The following is an 18,629-nucleotide window of genomic DNA, read 5'->3' on the forward strand; positions in this document are numbered from 1 at the left end:
GCTCCGATTAATTAACAATGTCAGGATGATTCTGAACAAAAGCCACCTGCTTGCATCTAAATTGACAACAGAATGCGGCTTCCCAGAGGAAACATCTCGTTCTGAGCAAGATATAAGTGCCAGCGCTCATTTCCTGTTCCCTGCAGTATGGCACATGCCTTGGGTGTGTGCTCAAATTGGGAATTAAACAGCAGTAAAGTGTGTGAAGAGTAAGTTTGATTATAAGATATGGAAGGTCTAACAACTCCCACGCTGTGAAACACTCTTGAAATTCTTTTGAAGTTCAACAAGATAAAAGCAAGCTGTGAGAACTGTTTTCTCTGTCTAGCACTTTCTGTTTTTTAAAACTCTTTAAAGACCCTATGAAATACCTCAGTTGAACAATGGGTCAATAAACAATGAGTATATATCTATATTTTTTTTACTGTTATAATGTCAATTCTATTACAACCATTTGAGGCGGATCATTCAGAAGACCAACAGTCTTTTAAACATTGCCTATAGTAGCTTTTGTTTACATCATAGTCGTGAACCTTGATTTGCTGCTAGCTATCGTTAATTGGAGGCAAGTAGCGTTAGGAGGAGGGGCATTCTTGAAGGCTTTTTTTTAAACAGAAACATAAACTTGAATATGCCCTTGAGTGATTAGTTAAAGTATCAGTATTATTTTTTATCTGTATACTAGCTTATCCCTTTAGAACCAAATGTGTCGTCACACAGATCAGCAAGCTGTATTCATTGTACCGTAACTCTTCAACCGTTTGCACTATCAACCTCATTCAAATTGCCTCTGACAGTAGACAACATGCGCTTTTCGGCAATATACGGCTTATTACGGTAATTTCATGCTTTCTGTCAGCAAATGACAGCCGGCTTTCTGGCAGAGCGGAAAGGAAGGATTTGAACCGAGAGATACGATGCGCGGCAGGTTAGAGTGTTTTGGATTGCATAAAATAATAAAAGACACAAACAAACACATGGTGAAAGAAGTGGTAGACAGCAGAAGAGGGGATTGGGAAGATTTTTAATGATACTTGGGAGGCGGATGGCCGTTACTTTTTCACGTATCTTTACATGTGGTGTATGCATGTGTATGTGTGCGTGCCTAATACGAATGGACGCATTTGTATGTGTGCGTGTATGAAAAAAAGTGTCCTAAATGAAAACTGTGCAACCCAATGTCACAAAAAAGACTTGTATAGTTGTATTATACTTCATTTTTCAACTTTAAAGTGTTAGTTTCTTTCGTTCGTGATTTTTTCAGTTTTTTTCTAAATAAAAATCGGAAAATTTATTCTCGTTTTTTTTATTTTTGTCTATTTAAAATTCTATTTACAAACTCACCACACACAATGGTCAATAACTGTAATTTGTTGAAAGCTAATCTTTTTCTGAAAAAGATGACACCTTGCACATGAAGATAGCACATTGTTTTAGAATTTTACAGTCAAAAAATCTAAATATGTGAAAAACACCCATTTTAGCTTCAGGTTCTAAAGGGTTAAAGATGACTTCAGAGCTAACAGACATTCCAAAGGTTCTCTGTAAAATAGTTACAAAATGGATTTCCCTTTCACTGGATATGGAGTACAGCTGGATAAAATAATGAATAATTCAATTATTCAAGCTGCCCACCAAAAAAAAAAAAAAAAAAAAAAAAAAAACATACAGGTGTAGCGGCTAAGGCTCTTAGGGTTATTGCGTTTCCGAAAGGAAAAATGATTTCAGAGCATTTCCACTGGGAATCTCTCTCGTCTCGCCTCACTGCTTCATCAGAGATGGAATAATGGAACGCTGTGTCACACTCTAGCGACTTGCTATACAACACCTCATTCACACACAAAAGATTAATCATGTGCTGAATACTAAACCATTTAACAAATATAGTCTCTATAAATCCTAAATCTGGATTTAAACCATTTCCAAGGGCCATCGCCGTAGGCCTAATCATAACCTACTAGTCATTACACTAGTTCTCTCTATCAATTTGAATGCCGTTTGAGCCTTGAGTTTAAAAGGGCGTTATTTTCATTCCAATAAAAGGGGCCTTCATTTAGAGATGAAAAATAAACAGTGTTCATTATGATTAGGATCTTAGCCAAGTGTATAAATAATGTAGGAATAATGCTGTACGGTCTATCTCTACTCCCCCTAGAGGTCTTTCACCTCATATAATGAGGGCAGTGCTGCGCCCATACTGTGAATTATTAAAACCCAGAGCAATTACAAAAATTACACTACATGCAGTAGAAAGGCTATTAACATGAGCTGTATTGGCACTGGCTTCCTCTGATTGTGTTTGAAATGTCCCAAGGTTGAGCAATTCCTGCACTTACGGTGGCTCGCCAGTTAACTTTTGATTTCTTAGCATGAGTTATTCTTGTTTACAAAATTGTTGGACTTGAACTCATAAACTGCATTTTGCACACCCTCGGTTCTTGTTAATCAGGTCATGTGATGATCTCTGTAGGAGGCATATGTTTGGAACAGTGCAATTACCGAATCTATGCACACTTTTAAATGCAAGAAGAGGTCAACTTGATTTTTGTCCCAATCGTTGCCATTTTCCTATGTCAAGACTTGCATCTAGATTTGCACATTCTGTGGTTTGACCTAACAGGTTTGTGTTAGTGTGTTGGAGTTAGATTTCCAATGAAAATCTTGGTGGAGGGTTGCAAAACGAGGAAAGAATGTGTCTCTAATTTGTGTACAGTAACGGCATGAGGTTAGAGTTCCCTCTCTTCTGACACACAAACATACACAAGCTCACTGTATATGGTTACGGAAAAGCTTTAACGCAAGACTGGCAATTTTGATGAGTTGCTTTCGACTTGATGCCCAAAATGAGGGCTCGGAATTGGTCAAGCTCTTAAAACGCAAAGTTCAAAGTACAGACACCCTCTTCGACTTTTTGAGAGAATTACCCCAACATCCCACTCTGTAGTTAAACTCCTTCAGCTTGTTATTTTTCATGCTAAACGCCAGTATGCAGCTCAGAACAAGCAGTAATAAGTAGTTAGACGTTTCCTGAGTCTGTCTGGCTCCATGTGATCCAACCTCATAAACCAGCATGGAAGTCAAATCAGGTCCGGATGAAAGATGATAAAGCAGAGCCAACATGTAAGTGATCTATCTGAAATCTCGCCGCATCCACAGAGCGCGTGCAGAAATCCAGCACGCTACAAGAGCTGGATTGCTTATTTTCAGAGCAGAGCAGCTGAACTATTGTTATGTTTAAGGCATTCCATTATGTTAGATAATTTTCACAATCATAATCATTAAAACAAAGGCTGCCAATTGATCCGTTAATCAACGTAACTGCGTATCAATTAGCAGGTCATTAAAAACGCATTATTTGTGGCAGACAAAAACATTGAATGGACATTACAAAACACAGCTTTAGAAATCTATACATCGTTATTTCTTCAGTTAACAGCAGTCCACAGCAATCCATTTAGCCACATGTAAGTTGTTCAACATTGAAAATCGTGTTTTGAGACCCTTTTGTCCTCGTTCCGGATTCTACAGACATGACTAATTATATTACTGCTTTATCGCTTTTCTAACTAATCACACTTCATTAATTCTACCCTGTTTTACAGCCCTGTTTAATCCGTCTATAACTTTCTAAAACATCCAGGTTATAAAATGCTCAAACAAACTCTTTATTTAAAAATCACTGGACTGTGTCAACAGAAGAGAGGGATGCCGTCACATCATCATGTGACTTTCAGTATACTTGTGTGCAGATCATGTGACTTATGTGTATATTTGCCAGAGTTACTTGAAGATGGTGTTTGGATGCAAACAGAAATGTCTTGTTTCTTATTATGTAGTCCAGTGATTTGTTTGAACTGCCCTATTTAAGCATTTTATGTTGACAAAATGTGGTTGGAATGTTTTAAGGCGAGACACTACAGGTGAATAGGGTAACATTTAAAAATAATAGATATCACCATGAAACTTCCTCAGTTGATTACTTACACAAGTTCATTAAAAAAAATTTATTACAAATTTGTATGTTTAATTATGCAAATGAGGCATTATCTCATTAAATATGCACAATTTTGCATATATTTTCAGTAGATAGATCTGAACATATGATAAAGCCAGGTGCTTTATTCATTTTGATTACACACAAGATGAAAGAAGATGTTCAGAGGGATTTCAGGATATATGCTTTCATTAGGAAATCAAAATATACTGTCCTTAGCCTTAACAAATCTTTTTTTAGCCATTTTCTTATATTAAAATGTCACATAAATCAGGCCAGGAATGATTTATTAACAAATTCCTATGAACATATCTTCAGAATACTGCTAAGTGTATAACTGGAAAGTTTGGTATACATCGGTGCTACATAGGCTGAGATGTTTCTACTGGAGAATGACAAAAAAAAAAAACATTTTTAGAAAAAGGCATTTAAAGATTTGTAATGTAAAAAATCATACTTTTTTAGTGGAAACAACTATTTACTGACACAATATCTTATCAAATCATTAGCAACAACAATACAAACTACCTAAATCACATCAAAACTTATAAACACAGCATTTATGGCCTTCAACTGAACAGAAAAACAGTCAAAAACACACATCTAAATGTCAGAGTGCGTCACGTGATGCATCTGAACCAATCACGTTGTCAGAAATTGACATCAGCCAATGAGATTTCGCTTTTAGAGTTAAATGACCATTGTACTTTCACGATTGGTTGCTGATAAAAAGGAAATTACCATATTTGTATCCGACAGCATTGTAAAGGAGAGAGAGAGCTTTCCAGCGATTTGTGAGTTTAAAGGAAGCAGACAGAGATCGCGGAGCAGCGCGTTGATTCAGAACAAATAAATGTGTATTTTGGACTTTTTTTCACTACAAGTCTGAAAGAAGACATGTTATTGAAGACAAATAGCCCAAAATATCAAAATTGACCAGTGTAAAAAAAACGATGTTTTTGCCTGCCGTGTCTCGCCTTAAATGAAGGAATTTTGAGTGGATGTAGGAATTCAGCACAGAATGTTCGTTCATCCATCCATCCATCCGTCCGTCCGTCCAATGTCTTTTGTTACAATATAGCTAGAGTCTTTGTGCTTTGAAAGAAATCAATTTTTCTGCATAAAAAAGCTTTGGAAAACTGAAAAACCAAACCTTTACAAGGTTTTATATTCTCTCATGTGTGTCTCGTCCTATTGATTTTGCACCTCCAACACAAGCAGACTCTGCTCTGTGATATTCACAAGTGATTCAGTTGGAGACTTGATTAATCGGCGTCAATAAATCCATCAATGCATGCCTGTGCGCTAAAGTTCAGTATGCAAGTAAAGCACACACAGTGACTGTGAGTGTTTGTGTGTGTGCTTTAATTACTCTAGATTCTGGCTGTATTTTCATACAGCTAACTGTAAATTAGATCTATGAGGTTACAAGGGATACAAATTGGCTCAGTCTAAACAAACAGGGCTGGCAGGTTTGATTGGCAGCGGAGAACATAATTATGTGAAAGAGAAAAAAAACGGAAGAGCAATCGGCTGTCCTCTGCACACGAGCAATTCAATTAGTGGCCTTGTAACCAGAAGACAATCCTAGAGTGTGAAGCCGTGAATGAATATTCATTATGTGAAAGTTCATTACGAAGACAATTACGAGGCAAGGACCTTGAAATAGAGTCTTTGTTTACCCGAATTATCAAATATACTGTATTGAGGGGGGCTCAAATCATCTTAGTTTAAGTAAAAGCAAGTTTTGTTTACTTATTATAACGCACACAAAAAAAAAGTAAAATGAGCTTCTGTTTTGAATGCATGAGAACGGAACGTGCCACACGTTTTACTATTGATGGAAAGAGTAATTGGTGAGAATGACCAGTCAATGCAATGCTGTCGCCACTTGGAGACAATTTAGAAAGTCACTCAAATCGAATGGAAGTTCACTGAGATTTTATCGCAAATTGCTTCGATTGCCCCCTGTTTGATCCTAATTTAGTTTTGCAGTTTCAAGGAGTTCTGTAACTGAACTCTTAGATGAAGCTTGACTTCATTTTATGGTTTACAAGCTAAGGTTTGATATTTTAAGTATATGACAAGTTTAGAAATAAAAGATTGAAGGAGTTTTACAGACTGTAAAGATGGAATTACAAGGCAATGAATATGAAAGAGTTTTACTGCGTAATAATATTATATTTGAAGTTTTGTGTTGTATTGAGTATTCTGCTGGCAAAGAATAGAACATAACTCATACAGTACTTGTGTTGTATGAAAAAAAAATTGATCGCAAATAACGTGCTCTGAACGACACAAGGATGAGTTTGTGTTGACAAATTTCTCCATTCTGCCTAAAATTTAGAAGGAAATTATGGAAGCTTGTTTCCGCCACAGAATAAAAAATAAAAAAGGTAAAAATTGCGACTTTTTATCTCAATTCTGACTTCCTTTTCTCACAATTGCAAATTTACATCAGAATTGCGTGATATAAAGTTCGTAATTGTGTTTAATAAAGTCAGGATTGTGAGTAATCGCTATTTCTGACTTTTTTTTCTCAGAATTGCATGTTTATATCTTGCAATTCTGACTTTATAACACAATTGGGAGATATAAAGTGAGTCTATTTTCCTTAGAATTGGACTTTTTAACTCGCAATTGCGAGTTTATATCTCACAATTCTGAGAAAAGAGGTCCGTATTGCGAGATGTAAACTTGCAATTGCTTGTTATAAAGTAAGAATTGCGAGACTTAAACTTGCAATTGCGTGTTATAAAAGTTTCTCGCAAGTGTGAGTTCATATCTCACAATTCTGAATTTTATAACACACAATTGCGACTTTATATCGCGCAATTATGACTTTATTTCTCAGAATTGCGTGATATAATAAACTTGCAATTGTGAGAGAGAAACTCGCAATTCTTTGGCGGAAACAAGCTTCCATAGGAAATGTTACTTTTTTTGTATTTGTTTATTCTAACAACGCGCACTGTAGAAAGCCAGAAATGTGTGTCTTCTTAGATGCGATTTACCTTTGAACCTTGTTGTACGACTTAAATTCTCAATTCTAAATCAGTCCTCTAGGAAGCACTGACATGTTAATTATATTATATTCAAAAACACATGGCCATTAAATAAGCAAATATTTCTCAGTTTAACCTAATTAAAAATCCTATTTGTCAGACTAAAGTTTATTCAGATGTAACCCCTCACTATGCTGTATATTCTGTTTCTCATTAGAGTTTGGCAGTGATCTAGCAAAGGAGTGATGATTATGTGGTCAGATTGTTTTCTCAATAGATCCTTGATGGGACTTTAATGGAGAAATTGTTCCGTGTGCTCATAATGTCTGTGATTAGGGAAATGGCAATAGACCCTTGACAATGGAGGAAGGAGGAAACCATTCGAGTATTGGTTATGTTGATGACATCATCATGCAATATACAAAGCACACACACACATGCAAACATTAATCGGTCAGTGACCTTGGCACATGCTATTTAGCAAATGCTGTCTGTCTGAAGTGACAGTAAAATCTATTAAGAAATGTTTCCCGGGGTTAAGTGGCTGCTCAGTGATAATAAAGCAGAACCGCAATCTCAATAATTATTCACTGTGGAATCATGTAATTGTCGATAAACCTGAAACTACACTCTAAAAACTCCTGGGTCAAAAATAACCCATAATGGGTTGTTTTTGACCCAACTCCTGGGTTAAAAAGGGACCAACTAATTTCTGGGTTATTTCAACCCAGAAAATTGGGTTATTCTTTTTGACCCAACTTCTGGGTTAAACACCTGACCCAAATTTTGGGTAAAAACAACCCAACATTGTAGTTAATATAACCCAACTTCTGGGTCAAAAGAACAACCCAACTTCTGGGTCAAAAGAACAACCCAAATATCTGGGTTTAAATAACCCAGAAATTAGTTGGTCCCTTTTTAACCCAGGAGTTGGGTCAAAAATAACCTAACTTGGGTTACTATGCCAGTATGCCTTATTTCAGAAAATAAAACTTTGTTTTAAATTATATTACACACTTCAAGCACTTTTACATTTTTATTGCATTAAATTAAATTAAACTATATATATATAAAAAAAACACACACACACTTGGACATATTTATTTTCATATTTATTTTAGGTCAGACTGTAATAACAATATTAGAAAGAAAAAATAGAAAAATAAACAACTAAAATATTCGGCAACATTCAATAACTTGATTGAATTTAAGGCTTAAAGGACAAGTTCGGTATTTTACACTTAAAGCCCTGTTTTCAGATAGTTTCTGATGAAATAAAATGGTTAAGATTACAAAGACGTGAAACTTACCGAGTGGTCCGGGGTGTTCACTGATATGCTCACACAAAAATCACTGCAAAAGATGCTTTCCAACAGGTTTTATCGTAGTTAATCGTAGGATTGTTCCAGTGCACCTATGCAGCCATTGTGGAGGTGGGGGTGCTACCACAGAAACCAAAAATTCTCGGGACAGCAGCTTGTGTCCAAATTTCAATCTTAACCGTTCTATTTCATCAGAAAAGATCTGAAAACAGGCTTTAAGTGTAAAATACAGAACTTGTCCTTTAAAGGACAATTCCGGCGAAAAATGAACCTAGGGGTTAATAACACATGGTTACCGAGTTGACCGTTCTCTGGGATGTGTTTTCATGATAATCGAATGTAAAGAGTTTTATCTCTAAAAACTGATTAGCTTATAACGCTAGTATATATAAAATAAATCGTTAGTTAATACCACTAACAAGGCTCAAAATAGCCTAACAGGGTAGCATAATGAGGGTCCCTACATGCAAACCGAAGCATTGAGAACTGTGTAAGTGTACAGACAGTTTAAAAAGAAGATACTTTATAAAGACAGTACATACCAGTCGAGCCACGAACGCCGTGCTACGTGAGCTGGTCTGTAGGTTAAAGTCACAGTTCAGCTGTCTTAGCACGGCGTTCATGGCTCGACTGGTCGAGTCTGTTTTGCAAGATGGCTCCTGCCTGTATACGCGTAATGTACTGTCTTTATAAAGTATCTTCTTCTTAAACTGTCTGTACACTTAAAAAGTTCTCAATGCTTCGGTTTGCATGTAGGGACCCTCATTATGCTACCGTGTTAGTGTTAGGCTATTTTGAGCCTTGTTAGTTAGCCTGGGTTTCCCCAGACTGCCTTTGCGCAGCGCGATTTTATTCTCGCTGAAAGGCAGTCTGGAAACCATGGACCTGATTTTCGCCTCGTTTAGGGAACCAATCACAGAACGGGGAGGGAGCAGCAAGACGATGACGACATCTTTGCGACACAACTAAGCAGTTTGTTTATATCTATGGAGTCAACATGCAGACGCGAAGCTACCTTTTGATGCAGCCTTAGATATTGTTCTAAGTAGTTTAGATCGCAATTTTATTTAGAAAAAAGAGCAGCGTTTGGCGTTAAACCATTTCTCTACATACGTCATCTGGTATAATGGAAACGATTGGCTATGAGCTACGTACAGGCGCATTTGATAGACATTCTTAGCACCCAATAAACGGCGCCGGCGCATTCGTAAACCACGCCTCAAATACGAGAAAATGCACATGTGGTTCCCAGACCCAAGTCTCAACGAGAATTGGGTCTGGCGTTAGCCAGGCTACTTGTTAGTGGTATTAACTAACAATTTCTTTTTACTTATATTAGATATAGCGTTATAAGCTAATCAGTTTTTAGAGATAAAACTCTTTACATTCGATTATTATGAAAACAAATCCCAAAGAACGGTCGACTCGGTAACCATGTGTTAATTACCTCTAGGTTCATTTTTCGCCGTAATTCTCCTTTAAAGTCTCTGGAGAGCTTTAGGAATTTAAGCCTGGGACAAACTTTGGGGACAAGATTTTTGATAGTGTCCTCATCTAAGAGAAGAAATGCCTCCTCATCCATGTCTTCATCTGAAAGACAGAAAACAAGACAACATGAGTATTACTAATAAGTCGAGACAATTGTGAACCACTCACCAGACACTCTTTGATTATAAAGCTAAAAAATAATCACTTTTAAGGGAATGTTGTGTTGTTGTTTTTTAACGTGGCCCAATTTCCTAGTTAACTAATGTGGTTATTTTGCAGCATTGCCCATTTAGTGTGAATGACAGTCTATACTACTGTCCATCTTTTCTTTCATTAACAAGTGTAATGACATTAATGCAAAGGTGAATATCTGGCCTATTCTTATGCATAACAGCTTAAAGACAAGGCACAAGTATCTTTATAAGGGTTATATAGATATGCATACTCCACTGTTGAAGAAGTTGTGACTTTCACAGAATCTTGCACCGACACATTTAAGCCCAATTAAAGAATTTTTTTTAGGTATAGAGAGATGATATAAGGGTAGTAAGAGTAAAATGCTCACCTTTAAAATTCTCTATCAGCTCAGAAAGCCGCCACTCAGTTGGCACATCAGCGACAAAGCTGTCCATTTAAAATGACCTGGAGAAAATATAGAGCAATATAGAGGTTAGCAACAATTCGAAGACTTGACCCGCTTCTTTAACCTGTTAGGCTGCAACCCCACTTTTGAAAAATCCTCAGAAATGGCATACCCAAACTGAACCCTTTGTACTAAAAGCATAAAATATGCTTTTCTTTTGTCTGCATTATAATTACTAACGACTGGCTGTTTTAAATAACCTTCTGTGATCTGATTGGGCTTCAGACAAAAAAATTAGACAAACAATATATTATTTTTATAGTATTCAGCACGATGATAAAGTCTATATCCATTAGCATTACATTATAAATATAATCTATTATTATGAAAATACCTGGCATGGCTCGAAGAACACAGGTCAATCAAATATCATTGCAATCATGTTAATTGTCTTCACAACGTCTTTATCTGCATGTTACAGCGATCTCTGTTAGCTTTGTTTATGTCAGGGGCGTCCTTACATCGACACATTTGGGTATAAATTCAATAAATATTATTCCTGTCTATAGAACTCTGATGTAAACCTATGAGAATCTATCAATATTTCTCCAAATCTGCACATTTTTGAGCTAAAAGCCCTGAGGCACGTTGTTTTGTCAAGCGCTGTCATGACGACAGCACAGGATTTTTTTTTTTTTTTTTGAATGAGAGCGGCTGACGATCATAATTCATATTAAAGGACTCATTTTTTCATAACTTCTGACACAAATTAAGACATAACTGTCAATATAAGTTTCTCAGAATACAATAGTGGTCAAATACTGAAACTTAAGTCATATATTTTTAATGATGTATAGTTTGTCACGGTAATAACATTAAATCTGATAGTAACTTTGAACTATTTAACCAAATAACGCTTCAGTGCGCCGGCGCACTTGCAAAGGTTAACAGGTTTTACTTCGGCCAGTAGAGCACTGTATAATATGATAAGCACGGCGCAGCTGGTAACGTTAAACATAACTCAACGATTGTGTCGTCGCTCTAGCCGCGGCACGACCCGTTTATATACTGTCTATGGGCACGACGTCGCCACTAAGTTAGCTGCACTGTAACGTTAGCTAACGTTACTTAACGTTACCGTATTATTGCCGTTATTATAACAATGAGATAAGTACAGCACATGTTATGAAAAATAGAATTTAAAGACCGTGAAAAGTGAATTCAGTCATTTTCTTCTAAACACATTAAATAGCCTAGGTCATAAATGTATTTCTCAACAATGTGTAAAAAGCATTTCAACCATTTTGTCACCTAATTTCATGAACCTATCGTTATTTTTAATCATTCAAATTGTCTGGGTGGTTTTACACTTTCTTCTTTAGTCTGACAAACTCAAAACACATATTTATTTTGACTTTACACAGACTTTAAACTAGTTAAGTTAGATGTTTTCGCGATAGCGTAACGTTAGCTAACTTTACATGACAACCACAATTAAGTTAACGTACCACAGCTAACACTAGTCTCAACGTAGCAAAGCCATGGTAATTTTTTCAGCAAATGGTGCTAAACTAGCAACGGGGACATGGACACAGAAAATATTACATTATATCAACACTGAAAATACTCGCTTACCTTGAATACACGACGAAGTTGCATCGAAGAAGCACAGGCCAAAACGGATCGAGCGCGAAGTGTCGGTTATTTCAAATGTCTGCTGTGAGAAAATTCCAGAACAACTGCAGGGGGAGGAGCCGAGGGGGGACCCAGAACATGGGTTACTCTTTGAAAAATAACCCAGAAACTCAAACAACCCAGGAATTGGGTCAAAATATTAGCCCTATAACCCAGAAAATGGGTACTCACTGAAAAAATAACCCATAATTTTAACCCAACACAAATAACCCAGAAAATGGGTTGAAGAAATAACCCAGGAGTTTTTAGAGTGTATTGTGTTGTAAGCTAATAGTTCAGTCTGTGTTGCCATCCTGAAACAGGAATAACTTTGCTCTTAAATTTATAAATCTTCATCAGGATAAAAAAAATCCTGTTTTTTTAAGTACCTACATTTAACTTATTTTTATTATATATTTACTTTAAACACAAATGTAATGAAAATTATTGGATTTCATCACAAAAAATTACCTTGAAAATCATTTTCTCTGATAACGACTATATATTGTATGCAGTTGCTGCTCTCATAATTTGATATTGAAAGTATATTTATTTATTTTTATTGTAAAACAAGACAAAAATACTGATTAAGAACATGGCAGTCTAACTTTATTCCATGCACTTTATGAGACGACTTTCTTCCGTTCTGCATGCGTGTATCTTCAAAGGCTTGACTGGGGCGTTTAGTAAAATATGAACACATGTGGACAGCATACAGTGTATATCATCAGGCGAACGCATGAATGATGAATATTTCATAAGGAGCGCTTTTTCAGTTTTCAAGATCTTATGTTACCCCACTCACAGCAATAACCTAGAATACAGAAGCAGACTTTTTTTTAGATGAAAGATACTAGATAGATAGAAACTTCTTCATGAAATATGACTCGCAGTCCCAACGGTTGTGTGTTTTATCAGTGATAAATTTAAGACATTCATTTAAGATTTAATTTAAAACTGGGATGACTTAATTAGTATAATGACAAGGGAACTAAATTAACTTAGCAACACCAATTGGCAAACAAAATGTATTTGTTGTCTTGAATGCAGTTAGGTCACATGAGGACACAACCCTGTTTAATTAAACACGTCTATGTAAAACCGAGCCGCTGCTTTTTCTGTGCTTAGCATGCAAAATCAGCGGCGAAACATGAAAAGTATGTTTTATTTTTGTTTATTTAAGTTCTAAACCAATAATATTATTTAGTTACCATGGTTTGGAACGACATTGAGTTGAGTAAGTAATGCCATAATGTTCTTTATTCAAATCTTTTCTTGACCTAAACCATGTCATGTTTGAACACAAGCAGATCTCTGAAGCCTGTCGTCTTTCCAGAACGTTTGCGGTCATTGTAGCCAACTATGTGGCAAAACCTGTCCTTTCAGACTCAATGCTCGGACAAATCATGACGATTCCTGGCTGTGGCGAACATTCACGTCCTTTGATTACGCTCCACAAAGGCCTGGTGATGTGCGCTGAAAGACTTCAGTCAGTTGTTGTCTTTTGGTGTCAGAAGAAAAGAAGAGCAAACCAGAGGAAGCCACAGCATGGCAGAGCAGCGAGTGAATAAACCCGACTCTGCAGGACACCATTCATGACTTCATCCCGAGAGAACAGTACGCTCCATGTAGAGCTTCTCCAACATGTTGGTGATCATCTCCTTCTGGTTTCGTTCCTCATTTCTTTCTGTTTGTTGCTCTTTGAATATATGGCGCCATTGATGTGGCTCTTTCTGCCGTCTCGCTGTATCTTTCTGTGTGTCCCAACTGCAAATTCTTTAAAAAAACTTTTGTTTCTTTTAGAGGGGTTGATGTCTTTCATTTGCCCTTTCTCTCACTGTTTCTTTTCCAACCTAGGTTCATTGGAAAAACGTGCCTCTGTCTACTTCAAAAACGTACCTATACATACAATTTACTGCAGTTTCCAGCTGAAATGTACACTAGACTCTAAAAAATGCTGGGTTGTTTTAACCCAATTTTGGGGTAAATATGGACAAATCCAAACGTTGGATCAAAAATGCAATTTAAAAATTTAACCCAATGGCTGGGTTTGTCCATATTTGACCCAAGATTGGGTTAAAACAACCCAGCATTTTTTAGAGTGTAGTTATGAGTAGTGGTGCACGATATATCGGCCGCCGATATAATATCGGCCGATATGGTCATTGTTTTACACATCGGTATCGTTCCGATGTCAAAATAGGGTCGATGTGAACAGGCCGATTATCATTCCTGTGTATTTGACGTGCGTGTGGGGGCGGGGATGTTTGTTCTTACACTAGCGCATTTCAGCGCTGTGAACAGCGCTCGTGTGTAGGGGCGCGCGCTTTACAGAGGGTGCACCCTTTATCACGTCTCTCGTCAGAGCGAGGGGAATAACTGATACTGTGGGAACAGTTTTTATGTGTACTGGTGCGTACTTTATAGTGGGCACACGATCAACATTTGTTATATCCGTGCTGGACGGGGCGAGGTTTGAACCCGTGTTTGTGTGTAGGGGCGCGCACTTCATTGTGGGCGCGCAAACTAGTCATTACACCGTGTCCTAACAACACGCGACGCCGTGACACACGATAAAAGGTATCTTTTCCATGTTAATCAGAGTTTATGTCCTAACCAGCCGCGACGGCGACACGCGATGATTCTATTTTAGAAACTGTTTCTGTTTATATACTGTCTATGATTTTTCCGCGACGTCGCGCTGGAACAACAAAGACAACGTGTGGCAATGATAATCTCAGGCACTGTTTATGTGCTTTATTTAATGTTAAAAGCGTGTAATGTGACTTTGAATATCATTTAGTGCTCCAGCTTTGAGCTGTAAAAGCAACAATGGATAATTCACCTCAGATCTTGAAATTAAACAAATGGAAGGAAACAAGAAGGTTCAAACTGAAGAAACAAATGTATTATTTGACAAAGATTGTTTTAGTAACTCAGTAGCCTATGTATTTGAATACTGTTTAAATGGTGTAATATTTGTGAATTTGATTATGTAGCTACTTATCCATTTTCTTGCGATTGCCGTCAAGATTACTCTCTGGTGCTGTGCACTTGACGCGAGAGCCCGTCCACACGCTGTTCTGATTGGCTCTGGGTTTTGATTGATTTGTACGCATGTCACGTCGGGGCTAGAGTGGACAGACAAATTATTTGTCGCTGGATCTTATCGCATCGCGTCTGGTACACAGGTAAAGGTGCCCAATATCAGTCATAAAAATGAATTACAAAAGTAAAAAAAAAAAAAGTTTTGGAAAATAGCTCTTTATTTGATTATCATAAAAATCTGTTTTCTATACAGAGATATCGACATCGGTAAATATCGGTATCGGCCATAACAGCAATATTAATATCGGTTATCGGTATCGGCCACAATATTCACATCGGTGCATCACTAGTTATGAGCACAGTAAAACACCAACAACTTCACACATATGATTACAGGGCAGATTAATAAAGATTTGTGAGCTCAAATCACTCTTGCCATTGTTTGTAAATGTAAATATTGTCATTTGCATCACATAACCAGCTCCATTATGGCTTTTCTACCAAAGCAAACTTGCTTCGTAGTTCACCTGGTACAGAAATGCACTTGCGATGTGCTTGAATTAGAGTCCCGTGACGCAAAAGTCATGACAGAAGAGCTCAAATACTTGTAGAAGCAAGTTAAAATTACATGGTTGCTTCTGCAATTGTGTGTTTATCTGACATTTGCCTTTGTCAAAACTATTGGTAATAGTGTACAACAGTGATGCCAAGAGTGTTCCCATTCATTTGATTCTAATTTCTACCACACCATATAAAAAAAAAAAAACGAGCATAAAAAAAACCTAGCAAAACGCGCCGGCGCGTTTGCGGTCCCCAGAGGATTCATATAACGTTAACATGCATTTGTTTTTAAAAGGCAAAATACTGCCTCTAGTGTAAAAACAGGGAAATGTTAGTGCCGTAAATGGTCAATTGCATGCACTCTAAAAAATGCTGGGTTGTTTTAACCCAAATTTGGGACAAATATGGACAAACCCAGCCGTTGGGTTACATTTTTAAATAAATAATGTTAACCCGACGGTTGGGTTCGTCGATATTTGACCCAAATTTGGATTAAAACAACCCAGCATTTTTTAGAGTGTGACATCCAATCAAATGAACTTATCTTTTGTGGTCAAGGCTGACTGCATTCACACAAGCGATTGCATGCAGAGTCTTCAGCCTTAGAAAATCGCGTTACACTACTGTCATTCTCGACAATGCACCTTTGTAAAAGTGGGGATTTAGAACTTACTAGCATGGAGAATATATATAGAGACAGACTGTGCATAGAGATCCATTTAAGACTCAAACTCTCTTTGATACACAAACATTGTTTTTCTTGAGTTTCTTGAGTTTTTCTTGATGTAAATGTTGATAATTTATTGTACGAGCGAGAATGAAATTTTCCCCAAATATCCCAGCCCGGTCTCACCCCAAAACGTCATATACTGACGGGTCTTGACCATACGTCAACATACGACGAAAAGGGTACCCCTATAACGTCAATATGAGACGCAGACATAAGCGCACCAGCAGCGCCTCCTAGCGATACCCTAACGCATACCTAAACCCAACCATACCCGAATCGTCACACATGGACGTTAAAGGGTACCCTTTTCGTCGTATGTTGCCGTATGGTTAAGACCCGTCAGTATGTGACGTTTTGGGGTGAGACTGTGTTAAATATCCATACGATCACAAATGTGACATTGATTTTATACGACATTTCGAAAAACAACAAGGGTAATATAATGTGAAGTTTTAAACCCAGTATTGTCAGTATAAGTAGCTCTTTTACTTTTCGGCCAGGTTACTTTTCGGTTACTTTTGATATTAAATGTATAAAACAAAGTCTCACCTTTCAAAATTATTATTATTTTTTTTATAAATGTAAACAATAAATACTGTTTTGTGGCTCTTTAATGTGTCTGGCAGATCGCTGTAGAGCATCAGTTAAAGCTGCTCGTGAACCGATCATCTCTTCCTTCTAGTTCATTTATAGCATCAAATAAACATGAATGAACATCAGAAGGAATGTTGTTTTAACCGCGGAAATGTTGTTTTACACTCCGCTTCTCAAGTTCAAATCCTCCCATGTTAATCTACTAACTCTCAAAATGGCGGATGGCGAAGTATGATTGGTCAGATCACCTGTCAATCAAGCTCCCTGCGAAGGGTCAATTGGGAGAGTCAATGATTCAATGACTCAATAATAAATACAGCGACTGTGTACAAAATCGCATACGCTCTTGAGTAGGTACTTATTTTTAAGTAATTACTTCACAACCGCTAAAAAAGTATGTTTTATATTGTATGAATGTAATCTGGATGTACTACATTCGCCATGTTGTCATTATCATGTGACCTACCAGCCTCAGTTACGTCGCTTCACTGCCATTCACAAACCCTCTCCCGTGGCCTCATGGAATAGTAAAGTGTCCATCATATGCACACTTCAGAATCTCACCGGAAGAAGTATGTCATCCAGGTACTTTTTGCCTGAGTACTGTGAATTCTGACAAACTTTGTCACTTTTTTTCGCCTACAATTTCAGATGCAGCCAGCCACTTGACTCGATGACTTGCTCATTAAAACAGTGACTTGCCGCCACCTACTCCCGGGTTTAATTGAATATTTTAAAGTATCATTTCGTTTTTACCATCATTTCATATTTCTCTGTTGATTTAAAAAAAAAAAAACATTATCCCATAACATTATTTATGCCATTGTAATTCCATTCATGCCACCTCTGAGCAGCATTAAACAGTGTAAATACAATCTATATGCTTGTGCCACTGCAATGCAAGTATTATTTTTGTTGTTACTGATTTCATATGATTGAAATTGTTTTAGTTTAATGTAAATGTTGCCACAGGCACATTTCTCCATTTGACGTTCCAATTGTTTTATACATTTGTCATTTTGCAGTTATATTTAAATTGACCTGCCATCATGACAGACATTTTAAAGTTACTTTTATTATTATTTTTGACATTCATTTAATATTTTTGCTGCAAAAACAATTAAAAAGGTTTCTTAAGTTTCGAAACGAAAAGAATGTGGGAGTGATTTTCACACTAGTGACTCCAGAAGGCGTTTTTGAAAGGAAAAGACTTCCATTATCAGGTGGAATTGTGGTTTGTGTAGCTTTGCACGCAATAATTAGCATTGTCACATTCCATCCCCATCCACAGACCAGAGCGGCGTCTTTTGATTCCCCCGGCACCCTCCCTCCATTCCTTGGCCCAAATTAGAATTGTTACACGCATTGAGAAGTTGCTTTTATGTGTGTGGAAAAGTAACAGAAGAAATGTGGTGAGGTAATCCCCTTTGTGCCTCATTCATTTAAGAGATGTCCGGCTACATTTAGTGCTTTCAGACAGACTTTTTCCTCCCATTCTCTGCCTATTAGCATGCTAGTGCACAACACAACGACAAGCTGGTATTTTCATGGCTGTATTTTTTTAACATATTCTCTGGAGTTTAAGTTTGAGAGCTCTCTGCGTTAAATTATACTGATCAGCAATAGTAGA

At 37.1% G+C, this 18,629-nt stretch overlaps 1 protein-coding gene and 1 long non-coding RNA gene across 2 annotated transcripts in view; one reads left to right on the top strand and one right to left on the bottom strand.

The window, feature by feature from the left end:
* The window catches only part of cntfr (ciliary neurotrophic factor receptor), a 187,600-nt gene that overhangs the window by 110,019 nt on the left and 58,952 nt on the right, over window positions 1-18,629 (top strand). The gene's annotated exons all lie outside the window — the stretch shown is intronic.
* Window positions 9,775-12,050, bottom strand: LOC306992195. The gene is made up of 3 exons (XR_013796232.1): window positions 12,028-12,050; window positions 10,375-10,451; window positions 9,775-9,911 (listed from the first exon to the last, which is right to left on the bottom strand). It is a non-coding gene; the product is annotated as an uncharacterized lncRNA (long non-coding RNA).

This window comes from Phoxinus phoxinus (assembly GCF_949152265.1).
Source record: "Phoxinus phoxinus genome assembly, chromosome: 23".
Classification (NCBI taxonomy): domain Eukaryota; kingdom Metazoa; phylum Chordata; class Actinopteri; order Cypriniformes; family Leuciscidae; genus Phoxinus; species Phoxinus phoxinus.